At 38.8% G+C, this 18,920-nt stretch overlaps 2 pseudogenes; both read right to left on the bottom strand.

Annotated features, from left to right (window-relative positions):
• The window catches only part of LOC114092903 (large ribosomal subunit protein eL33-like), a 67,621-nt pseudogene that overhangs the window by 30,760 nt on the left and 17,941 nt on the right, over positions 1-18,920 (bottom strand).
• Positions 3,487-9,594, bottom strand: LOC139706375 (BRCA2 and CDKN1A-interacting protein pseudogene; annotated as a pseudogene).

An 18,920-nucleotide genomic window follows, 5' to 3' on the forward strand; every position in this document is an offset into this window, starting at 1 on the left:
TGCTATATTTTTTTTCCCATTCTTTACCTTCAATCTATGGACGTCTTTGCCTGTGAAGTGAATCTCTTGCAGACATCATATTATTGGGTTGTTTTCTAACCCAACCTGCCAACCTATATCTTTTTTTTTTTTTTTGGTAGTTGTTTATGGACAGCATGCCTTTATTTTTTTTTATTTTTATGCAGTGCAAAATATTGAACCCAGTACCTCACACATACTAGGTAAGCACTTTGCCACTGAGCTACAGCCCCAGCCCTAACCTATGTTTTTTTTTTTTTTAAGTTGCTGATAGATTTTTTTTTTAATACATGGTGCTGAGAATCGAACCCAGTGCCTCACATATACCAGGCACATGTGCTACCACTGAGCCACAGCCACAGCCCCCAACCTATGTCTTTTGATTGAAGAGTTTAGACTGTTTACATTCAATATTATTACTGAGAGATTATCTTTATTTCCTGCAATTTTAATGTATTTCTATTCTTTAAATTGGATTTGATATTCCTTTAATTGACTATTCTTCTTAGTGTAATTCCCCTCCATGCTGATTCTCATTTTTCATTTCTTCTCTATGAAATATTTATTGAGTATGAATTCTTTTAGCTTTTGTTTATCATGGAAGGTTTTTATTTCATCTCCAATTCTGACACTAAATTTTGCCAGGTATAGTATTCTTGGTTGCCATCCATTTCTTTCAGAGCTTGGTATATATTTTTCCAAGCCCTTCTGGCATTTAGAGTTTGGGTTGAGAAATCATTGAAATTGGATTGGTTTACCTATAAATATAACCAGTCATTTTTCTCTTATAGCTTTTGAAATTCTATCCTTATTCTTTAAGCTAGGCATTTTCATATTAATGTGACTTAGAGTGTATGTATCCTGGTTTTGTTCATTTAAAGTCCTATATGCCTCTTCTACTTGAATTCCCATTTCATTCTTAAGGTTTAGAAGGTTTTCTGATATCATTTATTGAAAAAATTATGTAAAGATGTGCATTCCTTTAGTTTGTATTTCTGAGCCTTCATCTATCCCAATGAATCTTAAATTTGGCCTTTTACTTATGAAGAAGACTGTGATGAATAACCTTGTACATACTTCAAGTAAAAAGGCAACTCTATTTAGAATAATGTTGGCCTGGGGCTTAGCATAGATAGCCTGTATGATGTTGAGGTATGTTCCTGTTATCCCTAATTTTTTTAGTGTTTTGAAAATGAAGGGGTGCTGTATTCTGTCAAATGCTTTCTCTGCATCTATTGAGATGATCATATGATTCTTATCTTTAAGTCTATTGATGTGACTTAAAAACAGCATACTACAGAGACACAACCACATCAATGGTTATAGCAGCACAATTCACGATAGCTAAACTGTGGAACCAACCTATATGCCTTTCAATAGAAGAATGGATAAAAAAAATGTGGCATATATACACAATGGAATATTACTAAGCAATAAAAGAGAATAAAATCATGGCATTTGCAGATAAATGGATGGAGTTGGAGAATATAATGCTAAGTGAAGTTAGCCAATCCCAAAAAACCAAATGATATAAGGAGGCTGATTCATAGTGGGATAGGGAGGAGGAGCATGGGAGGAATAGATAGGGCAGAGGGGTGGGAGGGAAAGGGAGAGGATATGAGGTTAGAAATGATGGTGGAATGTGGTAGTCATCATTATCCAAAGTACATGTATAAAGACACAAATTGGTGTGAATGTACTTTATATATAACCAAAGATATGAAAAATTGTGCTCTATATGTGTAATAAGAATTGTAATGCATTCTGCTGTCATATATAAATTTAAAAAATTAACAAAAAAAGGCAACTCTATAGGATGAATGCCCTGAACTAGAATTGCTAGATTAGAGATTAAAATACATTTGTGATTCTTGTAGCTATGGCCAGACTGTTTCCATTAGAGAACAACTTGTATTCCCTCCAGCAAGAAATAATAGCTCCTGTTTCTCTACAGCCTCGGTGTGTATTGTCAAAATTCTGAATTTGACAATTTTTTCATAGTTTGATTGAGACAGAGCATATGCGCATGTGTTTGACTATGTCATTTCTTTTTCTGTATGATATCCATTAATATCTTTTGCTCATTTCTCTATTATTGGCACAGGAGCCAATTCCATAGCTGCTATGATCCCCCCACCATCAGCTCCTGATTTGTCAGCTCAAGGGCCTGCAGCTGACTGCTCAGAGGGTGCAGGACTGTGGGTTGGCTGTTTCTGTTGTATGCAGTAGTTCAGGATGCAGGTTCTGTGATGGTGATGGATCACTGTGTACCTGGTCCCCTTTGTAGGATCCTTTGCATCATGGTGAAGATCTTGGGGGCTCTCTGTGTGTGCAGGAATTTTGGTTGTGGGTGTTATGGAGCAGAAGTATTCCCCTAGCTGTTGCTGCTCTCTGAGATACTATAGTAAAGGGTCTCAGGTAGCTCACCTGGACTGCCCCAGGTCGTGAATGGCAGGTGTTGATTCCCTCTGTTTACTAAGTCTGATGCAAGGTCCCTCAAGTATCTAAACAATGCCCTGTGTCACTTGCCAGTTGTGATCACCAGTCAGCTGTGATCAGCCCCTTCCTGCTGCTCAGACTCTGGTAATTTCCCACTGGGTCTCTATGTCATTTAATATTTAGGCAGCTTCCCTCTGGTATGGCCTCACAACCCTGGGGACAGTCCCTAGTTTTCCCACACTGCCTCCCCACAGTGTCAGTGGTCTGGGCCTGGTGAATCTGCTTTCCTCTGTTGGGGGCAATGCTGCCTCATTGCTGTCTCTGTCTGAGTCAATGTGGGTGCTGCACAGAGCTTTCTACCCCTGCCTGGGTCACAGAGGCTGAGCAGGGTTAGGTTCGCTTCCTGACACAGGTTCCCGCCAGCCTGTCTGTTCCCCTTGTTCACAGTGCAGAAGAGGGAGAGAGGATTTCAGCAACGTTTAGCTAATAGTGGTCCTTCTAGAAGTTCTTTCTGGCTGAATTCTTAAGAGCTTCCACCCTAGCGGACTTCCCTCTGGTTTAATCTGCAGCTGTCTGGGCGTGGGAAGATGCCCCCCTGATTTAAGGGGGTGAGAGTTGGCTGAGGGCTCCACAAGATGGCTGAAGACCCCCAGCTCTATTTTCTTTTCACAAGTTGGTTTTAAGTTGTTTTTGCTGTTTTAAGGAGTCTTCTGTTACTGTCTTCAATTTTGTCCATCTTTTCCAACTGTTTTTTAGTGCATGAGCTTAAGAGAATTTCTACTCCCTTCTCTCTCTCTCTCTCTCTCTCTCTCTCTCTCTCTCTCTCTCTCCCCTTCCCTTCTCTCTCTCTGTTACTCCTCCCCACTTCCTCTACCCAGGTTGAGTTTCAGGTTGGAGACTCCGAGTTTGTTTTCTAGTCTGGTCACCTATCTTCCAGTCTCCCCAGGTCTCAGACTTTGTAATACTGAATCTTAGAGGAATTATTTGTCACCTACCTCTCAAAGCTGCTTTTCTTTTTTTTTTTTTTTTTTTTTTATTTTAAAATAAAAAATAGGAGTTTTATTGAATTCTTCAAATTACTACTCCATGTTTTTCTTCTTGGTGGAAGTTTTTAATCAGCCATTCATAATTAGACAAAAAAAAAAAGATATTTTGTGAATGTGTCATAGACACATGGAAAAGAACCCTACTTTTGTAGAGGACTTAAATATGAATAAAGTCATGAGTTTTGCAGTAAATCTCCACTGGGTTTTCTGGTAATTTTACAAAAATAAGCCCATCAATGTCCATGAAAAATGGACTATATAGATAGATGATATTTCAGTTTATCCATAATTTCACTCATCTTGCTGTCTGGCATTAACATCACAGTTCGCAAGGGCTTCATTGGTATATCATCAAAAGACCACCTGCCTCCCAGGCAAGTGTCGCTCTCCTCTTGCACTGAGTAGTTGAACTTCAGGACTGCCTTCTCATAAAAAAACTCTTCCTCTGCATTTACAAACATTAATTCATCCTTCTGGTTGCTCCATTTCTTTTTGGAATTGGATTTTCCTGCTTCCACAAATGTCTTACTAATCAGAAGGTAGAAAGAGCACTTCCCACATGGCTTATTAGTTTTGTGTGACTCTACTAGTTCTTTCTGAAGCTGTTGGTGCATGGGCAGAGCAATCTGAGGAGGGACATTAATGAATCTTTCACTTAGGAGAAAGCCCACAGGCTTGGTGGTGTCATTTAAAAGCTTGTCCAGCTGTTCAACCACACTCTTTTCACAGTTCTTCTCACAGAAGCTTAGAACCAACTCTTTAATTTGTTCAGCACACTGGGTACCCTTTCTTTCAGTTAAATTTAAAAGGCTTATGAAACCAAAAATTTCATCTTCATCTGCATCATCATCATCGCTGTCTTCTGAAACATTTGTTTGCTTAATCACACTTCCAATATGGTTCTGTTGAATTAAGAGATCTGTTAGTTCTGCAGTGTTCACAGGAGCCTTTAGGAAAAGCTGCTGCAGTAATTTCTTAATTCCGTCATAATCATTATCTGAGATGGAATAAGCTTCAAATTCAATATTCACTTCCTCGTCAAGGACCTCGTCGTCTTCGTCCTCTTCTTCGTCACTATCCTCATCGTCTTCGTCTTCATCCTCGACTTCATCCTCCCCTTCTTCTTCGTCGTGCCGGACGGGGTCTCCGGGAGGCCGCGGGGCTCCGTTCCCCAAGGCCCGTCGTTTGTCAAAGCTGCTTTTCCTTGGCTGTCTCCTTTCTGTGTTCTGAGGAGATCAGGACTCATTGTCCAGCTCACTTCCGTCATCTTCTTTTCCCCCAAAAATTTCGTGATAACCTTTGCACTATTTCATCGTGAAAGCATTTTATTTTTCCAACTAACAGTGTTTGTCATTTAATATTACTCATTATTGATCTTTTTTATTTTTATGACCATTATCTATTTTCTCTCTGCTATGCTTTTTTTTCCCCTCTTAACATTCCTAATTAACTAATTTGTTTATTTCATGTATATTGCCCAACTCTTTTACTGATAAAACCTACACATAATTCAATCTGATTTTCGTCAAAGTATTCCTTTCACCTGCCTTTTTAAAAAATAGTGCTAAAAGTTTTATAAAGGAAATCAGAAATTTCCTGTATTCTTTTTCTGCAGGTTTTAGCACATTTGTCTTCTGGATGATAAAAGGGGCAGAACGAGCATCCAGTCACATTATCCCTGGAACTGGGCTCTGGGTTCTTGGTTCCTCTTGGTGTGGAAGCCTTCATCTCTGCTGTATGCAGTCCCTGGCTGCTCCACTCTGAGGCCCCAATCCTTCCCCCAACCAGTTCCTGTCAGTTTTCTGGTTTTTTTTGGAGTCCTAGTTCTTCCCATCTGCTTTCCATCTTTTAGCGCTTTCTAATGATTTCTGGTTCAAAGAAAATGCTAACCACCCCTTTTGAATTTCCAGCCCTGTTAGAGACAAGGTCTGTCATGGGGGTGAATAGCAGGGCAGAAAAGGGTCTCCATATGCCATATTGAGGCAAGTTCCAGGTATTACTTTGAGTCTCAGGGGGGAAAAAATGACATGTTCTTGGGCTGGGGTTGTGGCTCAGAGGTAGAGCACTTGCCTAGCACGTTCGAGGCCCTGGGTTTGAGGCCCTGGGTTTGATCCTCAGAACCACATAAAAATAAAACTATAAAAAAAATGACATGTTCTCATTTTGAAAACAAACCAAAAAACTAAGTTGCTTGATAAGATCAAATGAGGAAAGGAGGCAAGTTAGACACTTTGGCTCCAAAATCTAGGAAACACTCAAGGCTACTGTCATGTCATACCTGATATTCTAAAGGCCACTCTGTCCTTTTCGCCTTTGTGAATCCCTCCTTCTTGGCTCACTCATGTCCCACATCTTACCCTCCCTGCCCTTTCCCCGTCTCCCTCAGTAGTCCTGATATCCAATAGCAACTCTGCCTGAAGTGTGAAAATCCATACATAAGTCAAAGACTTAGAAGACATCACTTGTCAAAATTCAAGGAATCTGTATCCTCAGTCCTCTAAGAGGTACTTGCTTTTAACTTTGAACTACAGATTTTGCTTCAAAGATGATTGATGCAATAGAGAAATGAACTTGGTCTCTGGAGAAATCAGAAATGGCTTTGCATCCTAGCACTATTCTTACTAGCTAGTTTCCTTTGGGCAAGTTACATAAACTCTTTACATCTCAATTTCTTAATCTATAAATCTACAATAAGAATACTCCATATACTTTTTTTGATTTACAGATATTATATATCCAACCTGTATACTTTGACCCAAATCCCCATTATGTCTCACCGGATTCAGGTAAAGCCACTGAATTGTCCCTTGCGGAGGTACAGCCCCGGTGGGGGGAGTGAGGGTCCAGGGTGGTCCTGAAGGAGGAGTGGTGTCCGTGAAAGAAGAAGAGTCCGGACGACAGGTTGCAAGTTATGAGCAACCTCCAGAAGACATCTCATGCTGCCTCTGAAGGGATCTTTATTTTTATACTTTTTTTACAGGTGTTTTTTCAGGTAGTTAATGGATAGCTTCAAAGCCTGAAACTTTTTTGATTTACATAATTTTCAAGAGTTACAATTTTTTCTGACATACATTGATTACCTAAGATATTAAGTACATTGTTCAAAAACTATTAACCTTAGTCAATCATGATTAAGCTTTTAGGTTTTCACCTCAATCACTAGGTGCTAGGCGACATAACTAGACTACACAACTCCTGACCCATTATTCACTTCTAAGTTTAATTATTTATTTAATTATACCTATAATTATTTCATGAACCTTTAACTTTAAAGCATACTTATGATTATTGGTAAGCTTTCTTACTTCTAAACTAAAATCCCAGTAAAACACACTTACAGTAGTGAAAGTCTATTATTTAAAAGCCTACTACTCTGAAGTGCCTCTAAAATATATGTATGTTAATTTTACATTATTCTATTTTTAGTTTCCAAGGAAATTTCCTTTTTCCATATGACCTATTCAACTGCTTTCTTAACGAACTTTCTTGATCCTTGGTCAAAGCACACCAATTCTTATGTCTTTGTAATCTTTAACTAAAGGGCAGGCTTTACACCTCAACCCATTTGTCATTTATATTAACTATGTTTTTCCATTCTCATCATAAATTTCTGTGGAAGACAAAGATGGGTGTGTTGGTTGGGGGATGTAGTTTTATTAGCCTCTTGTCCTCAAGGGGGATACTATAAGCTACATATGGTGGTCCATGTACCGTTGGCACAACAATTGTTTCTCTGTAGCTAGGCTGTTGTACAGGTTGTGGCTTTAGGAAAGTGTGTGTGTGTGGGTGGGGGGGGGCTAGTGTAAATTGTTAACCATGGGATAAATATTTCTTGTTGTTTAGGCTTGAGGAATAACACCATGTTTGTATCCTGAGAGATATTGAAACGCACCTCATGGCATGTCTCCGTTGTATCCTTAGTCTCATTCTGGGAATTTTTCTGCAATCTCAGACAATACGTACTTTTATTATTGATTGACGTATGTCCTGTTATTCATATCATGAGTATCATAAACAAAACACTTAACATTCCTTATGGTTCCGGTTTCCAGATGGTGCGGCCCTGCCACAGCATCCCCCGCGCTGTGACCCTGTCAGACAGCGGGTGCAGGAACGCCTTCACCAGTCCCCCTGTCTTCATTGTTGATGGAAGTTTATGTTCCCCCATATTCATATGTTGGAATCTTAACACCCACCATGACGGTATTGGGAAGAGGGCGTTTGGGACATGATGATGTCAGAGGACAGAGCCCTCCTAAGTGGGCTAGTGCCCTTATTTAAAAAAAAAAAGACTCAGAGAGAGTCCTGGCTTCTTCAACCCCACGAGGATAGCAAAAACACACCATCCATGAATTAGAAAGTAGTCCTACTCAGGCACAAAGTCTGTTGGCTTGAATTTCCCAGACTCCAGAACTATGAGAAATACACTGGTGTCATTTATAGACTACCCAGTCGATGGTGTTTTGTTATAGCTACACAAACAGTTTAAGGCAGAAACATGCTTATTTATGTTCGGTATTATCTGTTTCTACTAGAATGGAAATTCCATGAAAGCAAGAATTTTTTTTTCTATTCTCCTATCCTAGCACCAGGAATTGTTTCTGGCCCATGGAAGATGCTAAATACATATTTGTTGAATGAATAAAGAATGATTAGAAATGGTATTTGTAAAGCCAAACAATACAGTACAGTAGGTAATAATTCAACTTTGAAAACCAGACTATGGATTCTGATCTAAATCCAATACTTACAAGGAGTATAATCCTGGGTAAATTACTTATCTGCCTACAATTCAGGTTTAACATCTTTAATATAGAACTGATAATAATACTTATGCATAGACTCATTGGACAGAGGTAATATGTGTGTGTGTATTGTTTAAAACAATGTCTAGCATAGAGTAAGCTGTCAATAAGGTGTATCTATTGTGATTGATACATGCAGCAGACAGCAGATGTTTTGTTTAATGGTTATTGTAATCATTACTAAACTCATACAATCTGTACAAGTCTGGGGGTCTCAGGGAATGAGCAGGTTTGAGAGGTAGAAAATGCAGTTATCTTGGACATTAGAGCTAAAAGGCAAACATGCGATCTGCAGCTAAGCTGGCCATCTCTAACTCCGCTGGATGAATACAGCTTAGGCTAATAACATCTGTACTTCACAGAAAAGATGGAGCACAATTTGATTGAAAGAGAAACAGCATCACATAGGACAAAGGTCAGGGCTGTGGTCCCAAGGTTGTTCTGAGTTAGAAGGTTCACCTCATTTCTCAGGGAGCAGAATATAATTAACCAGAAGGGAGCACAGAGGCCTTCTTTTGAGAGTCCCCTGAGCAGCCATGTCACAGCTGAATGAGAAGGCAGGGTCAGGATATTATTAACTGTCCCATAAAAGTTGTCCTTTATCAGCAAATTCCATTGCAGATATATCATTCGGCTACAGAAGAGTAATTCCTGTAAGCAGAGGAGATATTAACCCATGATTCCCAATCGAACAAAGTCAGTGCCTCCCCTTCACCCAAATTCTTCCCCTTCTGAGGACAAGTTTGTTAATTTCAGGAGTTGGCATAGATCATTTTGATTCTCAAATCACATAAGCCATTCGATGAGCAAAAGGAACTTTTGCAGTTTATCATTATTATTCTATGTACATACTTATACAATGCTAGCTGACAATGGAGAAATCCATAAATGAGTTTGCTTTTTGAATTATCAGATTTACTGAATGTTCTTGACCAATTCTACTGGCTGTTGGGATGTTACTGAGTCACAAACTATGTGACTATGTGAATTAAGAGGAAGACAGAAATAATAAAGCCATGACCCTTCCTTACTTGAAACCCGGACAAAATTCTATTCATTTACCTTCCTGCTTCACCACCTAGGGCTGCCCCACCCTTCCCAACGAGGGCATCCTTGGGATCAATTGTGCCCCTGGACAGGGAATAAACTGGTTCACCACTCAGCATCTGTAAGTCTTAGGGCTGCGCTGACTTGGTACCCCCTGATGGCTCTGTCGTGTCCTGTTGCCTCGTGTCTGGGGACTCAGTGCTAGTCGACTTCCCGAGAGGCCCAGCTTCTACTTGCATCATCAGACCTGCCCATCCTCCACTGAGATGACAGGCCCCCTCCAGAACCCCAAAGAGGATTGTTCCCTGATGGAGATCTCCAACTGCAGAGCTCCATGGATGACCTGGATGACCTGCGGCTGCATTCCAGCCACCAGTGAGGCTTGCCTTTCTCTGCAGGCTCCCCGCACGCTGACAGTTCCCCTGCACACACAAGCTCAGAGCCTATGTCCTTCCAGCTGGAGCTCTTTCTATAGCCTGCTCCGGGGCTGATGCCCACAGCTCTTCTTTCCAGTTCCTCTCCAGAGGATGGGACCAGGCCCTTCCCCTCAGCTGGTTCATACAGCAGGCATTTCACGTGCAGTAGTCCCTCATTTTATAGATACAATTTTGTGATGCAGTATCCAAATTCTTACTACCATTCCCATTGCCAACTTTAAGGAAACTGAGGCTCAGAGAGGCTAACGTGCCTTGCCCAACTGAAGGGAAGAATTCAGTGGAATTAGGAGTCCAAACCAGATCTTGTCTCTGTACAATAGAATATTATTACTCATCCATAAAATAGGAGTGAAGTGCTTATTCATGTTATAAGGTGGTCAAACCTCAAAAATATGCTAAGTGATCACAGAAGAAGAAACACGATGGTCAACAATTATATAAAAAAGTGTTCAATGTCTCTAGCAGTTAGAGAAATGCAAATTAAAACTACCCTGCGATTTCATCTCACTCCAGTCACAATGGCAATTATAAAGAATACAAGGAACAATAAATGTTGGTGGGGATGTGGGGAAAAAAGATACACTCATACCTTGCTGGTGGGACTGCAAATGGTTTGGTGCAACCACTCTGGAAAGCAGTATGGAGATTCCTTGGAAAACTTGGAATGGAACCACCATTTGACCCAGTTATCCCTCTCCTCAGTCTGTACCCAAAGGACTTTAAAACAGCACACTACAGTGATGCAGTCACATCCATGTTTATAGCAGCTCAACTCACAATAACCAAGCTATGGAAATAAATTTGGTGTTCTTCAACAGATGAATGGACAAAGAAAATGTGGTATATATACACAATGGAATATTACTCAGACATAAAGAAGAATGAAATTATGGCATTTGCCAGTAAATGGATGGAGCTGGAGAATATCATGCTAAGTGAAATAAGTCAATCCACCCAAAACCAAGACCAAATGTTCTCTCTGATTTGTGGATGCTAACCCAAAACAAGGGAGGTGGAGAGGAGAATAATAGAAATCCATTGGACTAGACAAAAGGAAATTAAAAAAAAAAAAGGGAGGTGGGAGAGGAATAGAAAAAACAACAGAATTAATTGAACATAACATTCCTAGCCTTGTATTTGTATATATGACCAGGGTAACTTCACATCACATATGACCACAAGAGTGGGAAACTGAATAGAATAAGTTATACTTTGTGCACATATATTCTGCCAAAATACATTCTACTGTAATGTATAACTAAAAAATAAAAAAATAAAAATATTTTTTAAAAAAAGAAGATATACAATGGTACATATATACACAATGGAATATTACTCAGCCTTAAAGAAGAATGAAATTATGGCATTTACAGGTAAATGAATGGAGCTGGAGAATATCATGCTAAGCAATATAAGCCAATTCCAAAAAAACCAAAGTCCAAATGTTTCCTCTGATATGCAGATGATAATTCAATAAGGGGGAGGTGCTAGAGAAGGATCGAAGTACTTTGCATTAGACAGAGGGGAGTGAAGGGAGGTGAGGGGATATGGGGGCAGGAAGGATAGTAGAATGAATGGGACCTTATTACCTTATGTACAAATATGATAACGCAACCAGTGTGATTCTACAATATGCACAACCACAAGAATGGGAAGTTACACTCCATGTATGTATGATATGTCAAAATACATCCTACTGTCATGTATAACTAAAAAGAACAAATAAAAATATGCTAAGTGAAAGATGCCGTATATGTGCACACATACACACACGCACACACGTCTCTATTTATATGAAATACTCAGAATAGATCAATTCTCAGAAACAGAATGCAAATTGTTGGCTGCCAGGAAATTGCTGATGATAAAACTGGTGATAAAAATGTTTTGGACTAGGTAGAGCTGATGGTTTTACAACATAGTGAGTGCACCCAAAAAGCTACCAAATTGCTCACTCTAAAAATGGTTCATTTTATGTCATGTGAATCTCACTTCAATTTTATTTCAAATACAGGTCTTTGATTTTCAGACTCTGAGCTTCTTTCACTGATTTTCATATTTTCCAACTGTCCTAAGATATAAAAAACATTATATTGTGTACACTTTAAAATTAGATATAGAGAAGTCATATTTCACATTACTTTAATATGTGAGTCACCAAGAAAGTTAAAATTAAAAAAAAATGTCATTATAAATGTAAAACAGCTACATGATAAAGTTCAAATAAATAATAATACAAGCTTACAACTTCCTAGCCACCCTAGTCTCACTCCTTTTAAACAGTTTTGGGTATAAACTTCTGGAAGGTTCTTGGAATATATGCATAATCAGAATTTCCATAAAAGAATTCTAACATCAGCATAATAATCCATTTTACAGACATGGCACAGATTTGCTTCCCTTTCCCTAGTAGCTAGTACTGCTCCCACATCCCTGCATTCTAATGAGTCATGCTTCAAAGCGGTTGGTAGCTCTAAACAATAAAAGTGGTTTTCAAACTTCAGAATGCAAAGGAATTGTCTATGGAGCTTGGTAAAAATGGTGATTCATGAGCCTCATTCCCTAGAAAGTCCAAGTTCCTAGGGAACCTCAAAAGTTTGGTGTGTCTGGAGTATAATTTATTTTCAGGATACACTCCAGGTTATATTATTATTGTGATGATGATGATGATGATGATGATGATGATGATGATGAGTGGGGGGGTATTGGGGATGGAACCCAAGGGCACTCTACCACTGAGCTATATCCCCAGCCCTTTTTAGTTTTTTATTTTGAGGCAGGGTCTCACTTAGTTGCCTCAAACTTGAGATTCTCCTACCTCAGCCTCCCAAATCAATGGGATTACAGGTGTGCATCACAAAACCAAGCAACATTCCCAGGTTATTCTGATACAAGTGATTCCAAATCCTACTTTAAGAAATATTGAAACAGAACAGGGAACCTCATTAATTCCAGCAAACTATTGCTCAGCTGTTGCCATGTTTCAAAACCTGAGAAGAGCTAGAAGTACAAACTTGTCCACTGCCCTGACCTTGGGAAAGATAGGTAAACCAGACGGTGCCATGACATGAGGAGCACACAACAGAGATGCACACAGGGCGCTGGAGCTCAGGGAAGGAAAGACTCACCTTGAGCACAGGTCAGGGGAAGCTCTGTCAGGTGAAGGCTAAGCCAAATAGCAGTGGGTTAACAAGTGTTATTCAAGAAGATGGAGCTGGAGGGGTGCACAGGTGAAAGTTCCAGACAAAAGGAGTATCACATGAAGTCATGGAAGTGAGAGACAACAGAGTAGCACTGGAAAAATAAATAACAGTCACATCACTGGTGCATCATATTAAGGAGCTGGCCTTCATCTGTGGGCGATGGAAACTATGAGTAATTTCAAACAGAAAAGTAAGAAAGTCCAACTTGCATATTTAAAGACCATCGTGGCCACTGTGCAAAAGATGGTCTCAAGGGACCCTAAAGCTAAAGGCAGGGAGACTCATTCAGAGGCTATCATAGAATTATGACAGAGTGATGATAAAGAAGTGTTGTAGCTGGGACTGTCGCTCAGTCCCAGAGCACGTGCTCTGCATGTTACAAGGCCTGTGTATGATTCCCAGTACCACAAAGGAAAAAAGAAATGTGTAAAAACACTAGAAAAAAACATGAAAGGATCCCAACACAATTTAAGGTAGGGGAAATACTTTTTTAATTTTATTATGAAACTCAGAAGTCAAAAAAAGAAAAGAATGGTAAATCACACAACATAAAAAACAGAAAGTCAGGTAAGTACAGTGGTGCATGCCTGTACTCCCAGCCACTTGGGAGGCTGAAGCAAGAGGATCACAAGTTCAAGTCCAGCCTAGAACTTGTCTCAAAATTAAAAAAAAAAAAAAAAGTTGGGGGTGGAGGCTGGGACTGGAGACTGGAGCTGGGGCTTAAAGGTAAAGCAACCCTGGGTTCAATTTCCAGTACCAATAAATAAATGAATCAATAAATAATAAAAATAGAAAGTTCTGTGTATCATAAAAAACTAAAGAAGTCAAAATACAAACAACAAACTGGACAAAATGTTTGCAAACATTATCAGAAGGGTTAATTTCAATTAATATATTAAAAATTTCTGTGAATCAATGAGAATAGACCAATGATCCACTAGAAAGTAGCCAACTCACAAAAAAAGACCTTACCAAGACTTTCAAGTAGTGAAAAAAATTATTAGTCTCATTCATAATGAGAGCCAATACAAAATGAATCTATAACGAAATAATGATCGTCACCTATCAGATTATATTACCATTTCAAACCTTTTTAAATTTTTTAAGAAAAATAAATTCTCAAATACAAGAAATTACAAGGGTATAAATTAATAGAATGGTTGTGATACAGATAAATATAAAGTCTAAAAGGATCAAGTACAGAACAATTCCAGGCTACTATAAAATTGCTATATAATTTGTGGAAAATATCTACAGTGTTAGTTGAAAATAACTACAATAAAGTTAAAGCTAAAGACACAATGCTCTCAGTGAGATTCCATTCACATTAAAATGTTTTTAATTAGCCTCACAAAATCCAAACAGTTTTACCATCTGATACGGTTACAAAAAACAGAATCAAGAGTTTCCACTGGGGTTTTTGGCTGCCATACTAGAAATGTGATCCAACCTAGGGGACATGAGCCTCACTCACACAGAACAGCCTTTAGGGTGATGCACAGCTGAATTTCAATTTCTCCTACCGAAGGAGTAGAGTCCAATAATTTAGCCTCTCTGATCGTTCACTTTCCTATCTGGAAAAACAAGGAACCATAACCCCTTCCCAGAGTTTTGGGGGAATTAAGAAGATAACATGTTAAAGCACCTTAGACCCGGTGCTTGGCAGAGGACCTATGCTTAATTAATGTTCTCTTTTGCTTTTTCCCTTCTCTCTTAACTCATCCTTTAGACTTAAAATAAATGGAAAAACCCTTCCCTCCCCCTCTCTTCAGACACTTCCCTTCTAAGGGACTGAGTTGAGGGGGTGGGGGGTGCTTAATCACCAGGGAAAGTAATGGGAGAGTCCTGAACAGTTAAGCTTAAGCCAGAAAATAGTTAAGAGACAGAAAGAGCTGGAGGCTCAAGTAAAGAGAAGGGTTGGTTACAGAGAAGCAGTGTGGGGCAGGCAGTAGCCAGGGCCAGTCACAGGAACTTGTGGAAAATATTCACATCTGCAGCACATTTTTGGAAATGTCTCCTTCAATACTAGGAGGCGGAGGAGAGGCTGATGGAAGAATCTCCATTCAGAGCCAGAGCAGGAGCAATAGCCAATGTAGACTCAAGGAAATCAGAGTCCTGACTGGATCCAAGCAGGTCAGAGGGCAGAGAGCTGGAGCCAGAGACCAAATTAGAGCCGTGTTCTGGCAACAGGCTGTGGGACTGGTGAGAATATCCACCAGCTTTGTTTCTCAGCCAGCAGAGCTGCTCTGAGAGGTCAGGAAAGCTCAGAGGAAGGCAGTGAAGGGCCAGGGGAGAGGTGAGTGCCTCTCAGCAAGGCAATAGCTGTCAAGAGCCAGAAATGGATGTTCCTGAAATCTCTGTACAAATGGAATCCCAACTGCTTAGGGACATGAGAGGAGAAGATTCATCATTCTGTGCTCCTCAGAGCAAAGGTCAAGCCTGTGCAATGACCCACGTAACCTATGAAAGAGCCCTACGTGTTATTGGCAAGTCATTTGTCAGAAAATGAGGCCAGTTGTGATATCTTTGAGGATAAGGAAGAAATGGACATCTTGGTTTCAGAGAGGTGGTCAGGACAAAGCCAGAGGCAGAAGTAGGCTCTCTGGTTCCATCCTTGGTCCTTTCTCTCTTCTTTCTCTCACCATGGTATTCTCATCCACTGCTATGCCTTTAAATACTACTTCCCCACCTGAGCACCATGCAATACTGATGGACTCTTCTCCCCTCACCATGCATGCCCTTCTCACTTTTGGAGGTTCTGAGGTTAACTATTGTTATGGTTTGGATATGAGGTGTCCCCCTCAGAGCTCCTGTGTTAGTGCAGGAATGTTTGGAGGTGACAAGATTCGATTGTGAGAGCTGTAACCTAATCAGTTCACCCTAGCTTAAATGATAAGGTGGTAACTGTGGGTAACTAAATTTTGGAGCAAATTCCTTGGAGGAAATTTGGATATATTTGGCAAAAAGGGCTCACAATTCCATTCCTAAAACTTTTTCTGATCATTGTTTAAATGAACACCCAAAGACAAATGGAGAAATTTAAATTGCAACATTGATTATAATTTCATGCACCCACATACACAATCAGGAATAGACCTAGATGTCACTTAATAAAGAAACAGTTACCTAAATCATGGTATTCTGGAATAATGTGAAATCATGAAAAAGAATGAGGTGTATTTTCATGGGCTAACAATGAATGATCTCCAGGAGACATTGATCAGTAAAAAATAAACAACTGAATAAGGTGTGGTGGTGCAGGCCTGTAATCCCAACTACTCAGGAGGCTGAGGCAAGAGGAATGCAAGCTTGAGGCAAGCCTGGGCAACTTAGCAAGACACTGTCTCAAAATAAAAAATAAAAGGGATGGGCCACCAGAAAACTTCTAGAACTAGTAAATACATTCAGCAAAGTAGCAGGATATAAAATCAACACCCATGAATCAAAGGCATTTCTATATATCAGTGACAAATTCTCAGAAAGGGAAATGAGGAAAAGTACCCATTCTCAATAGCCTCAAAATAAATAAATAAATAAATAAAATACTTGGGAATAAACTTAACAAAGAGGTAAAAGATCTATCTAATGAAAATTACAGAACCCTAAAAAGACGAGTCAAAGAAGACCTTAGAAGATGGAAAGATCTACCTTGCTCTTGGATAGGCAGAATTAATATTATCAAAATGACCATACTTCCAAAAGCACTATATAGATTTAATGCAATTCCAATCAAAATTCAAATGACATTCCTCATAGAAATAGAAAAAACAATCATGAAATTTATCTGGAAAAATAAAAGACCCACAATAGCTAAAGCATTCCTTAGCAAGAAGAATGAAGCAGTTGGCATCACTATACCAGAATTTAAACTATACTACAGAGCAATATTAACAAAAACAGCATGGTATTGGCACCAAAACAGACTTGTAGACCAATGGTAAAGAACAGAGGACACAGAGACTAACCCACAAAACTACAATTATCTTATATTAGACAAAGGTACCAAGAACATGCATTGGAGGAAAGATAGCCTCTTCAACAAATGGTGCTGGGAAAACTGGAAATCCACATGCAAATAAAATGAAATTAAACTCCTATCTCTCACCATGCACAAAACTCAACTCAGAATGGATCAAGGACTTAGGAATACAACCAGAGACCCTGTGTCTAATAGAAGAAAAAGTAGGCCCTAATCTCCATCACGTGGGATTAGGCCACAACTTTCTTAATAAGACTCCTGTGGCGCAAGAATTAAAATCAAGAATTAATAAATGGGATGGACTCAAACTAAAAAGTTTCTTCTCAGCAGAAGAAACTGAAGTGAAGTGAATAGAGAGCCTACATCTTGGGAGCAAATCTTTACCCCTTACACATCAGATAGAGCACTAATCTCTAGGGCATATGAAGAACTCACAAAGCTAAGCACCAAAGGAAAAAAAAAAAAAGAAAACAAATAATCCAATCAATAAATGCTCCAAGGACCTGAAGAGACACTTCTCAGAAGATAATGTACAATCAATCAACAAATATATGAAAAAATGTTCATCATCACTAGCAATTAGAGAAATGCAAATCAAAACCACTCTAAGATTTCATCTCACTCCAGTCAGAATGGCAGCTATTATGCATACAAACAACAAAAAGTGTTGGCAAGGATGTGGGGGAAAAGGTACACTCATACATTGTTGGTTGGACTTCAAATTGGTGCAGCCAATATGGAAAGAAGTATGGAGATTTCTTGGAAAATTGGGAATGGAGCCACCATTTGACCCAGCTATACCTCTCCTTGATCTATACCCAAAGGACTTAAAAACAGCATACTACAGGGACACAGCCACATCAATGTTTATAGCAGCACAATTCACAATAGCTAAAGTGTGGAACCAACCTAGATGCCCTTCAATAGATGAATGGATTAAAAAATGTGGCATATATACACAATGGAATATTACTCAGCAATAAAAGAGAATAAAATCATGGCATTTGCAGGTAAATAGATGGAGTTAGAGAAGATAATGCTAAGTGAAGTTAATCAATCCCAAAAAACCAAATCCCAAATGTTTCTTTGATATAAGGAGGCTGATTCAGAGTGGGATAGAGAGAGGGAGCATGGGAGGAATAGATGAACTCTAGATAGGGCAGAGAGGTAGGAGGGGAAAGGAAGGGGAATGGGGTAATTAATGATGGTTGAATGTGATGATCATTATCATCCAAAGTACGTGTATGAAGACATGAATTGGTGTGAATATACTATGTATACAACCAGAGATATGAAAAATTGTGCTCCATATATGTAATAAGAATTGTAGTGTATTCCGCTGTTATATATAAATTTTAAAAAAATATTAAAAATAAATAAATGAAAGGGCTGGGGATGTAACTCAGTGGTAGAGCAACTCTGGGTTTAATCCCCAATACTGCAAAAAAAAAAAAATAGATAAACAAAAAGTAAGTAAATATTTAAAAAATAATTGAATATTCATTCCAATTATACTCAGTGGAGTATAATTCCATTTGTTTTAAATATATATGTATATTTATACATAAACATTTCTGAAATAAAAAGAATATGAGCATTACCATGGTATAATTTCATTTAGAACATACTAGAGGGATGAAGAAGAAGCTATTCACAGTGATTTCCTCTAGAGGAGCAAGAGTAAGTCAAGAAAGAATGATATAGTTTAAATTTCATTCTGATATTTCATTCATTCTGTATTATTGTTTTTATCATATGCATGCATAGATATTACAATTAAAATATTTACATTTAAACATGTTTCTGTGTTTATTAGTCATTTATATTTACTCTGGCCAATTATCTTTTGAATTATTGGAGCTTCATTCTTTTTTCACATTTATTTGTCATACTCATAAAATGTATTTTTACCTGTTTGTGACTATTTGTTGTCGTTGCTGTTGTTT

The sequence above is a fragment of the Marmota flaviventris genome, chromosome 7, assembly GCF_047511675.1.
Source record: "Marmota flaviventris isolate mMarFla1 chromosome 7, mMarFla1.hap1, whole genome shotgun sequence".
NCBI lineage: Eukaryota > Metazoa > Chordata > Mammalia > Rodentia > Sciuridae > Marmota > Marmota flaviventris.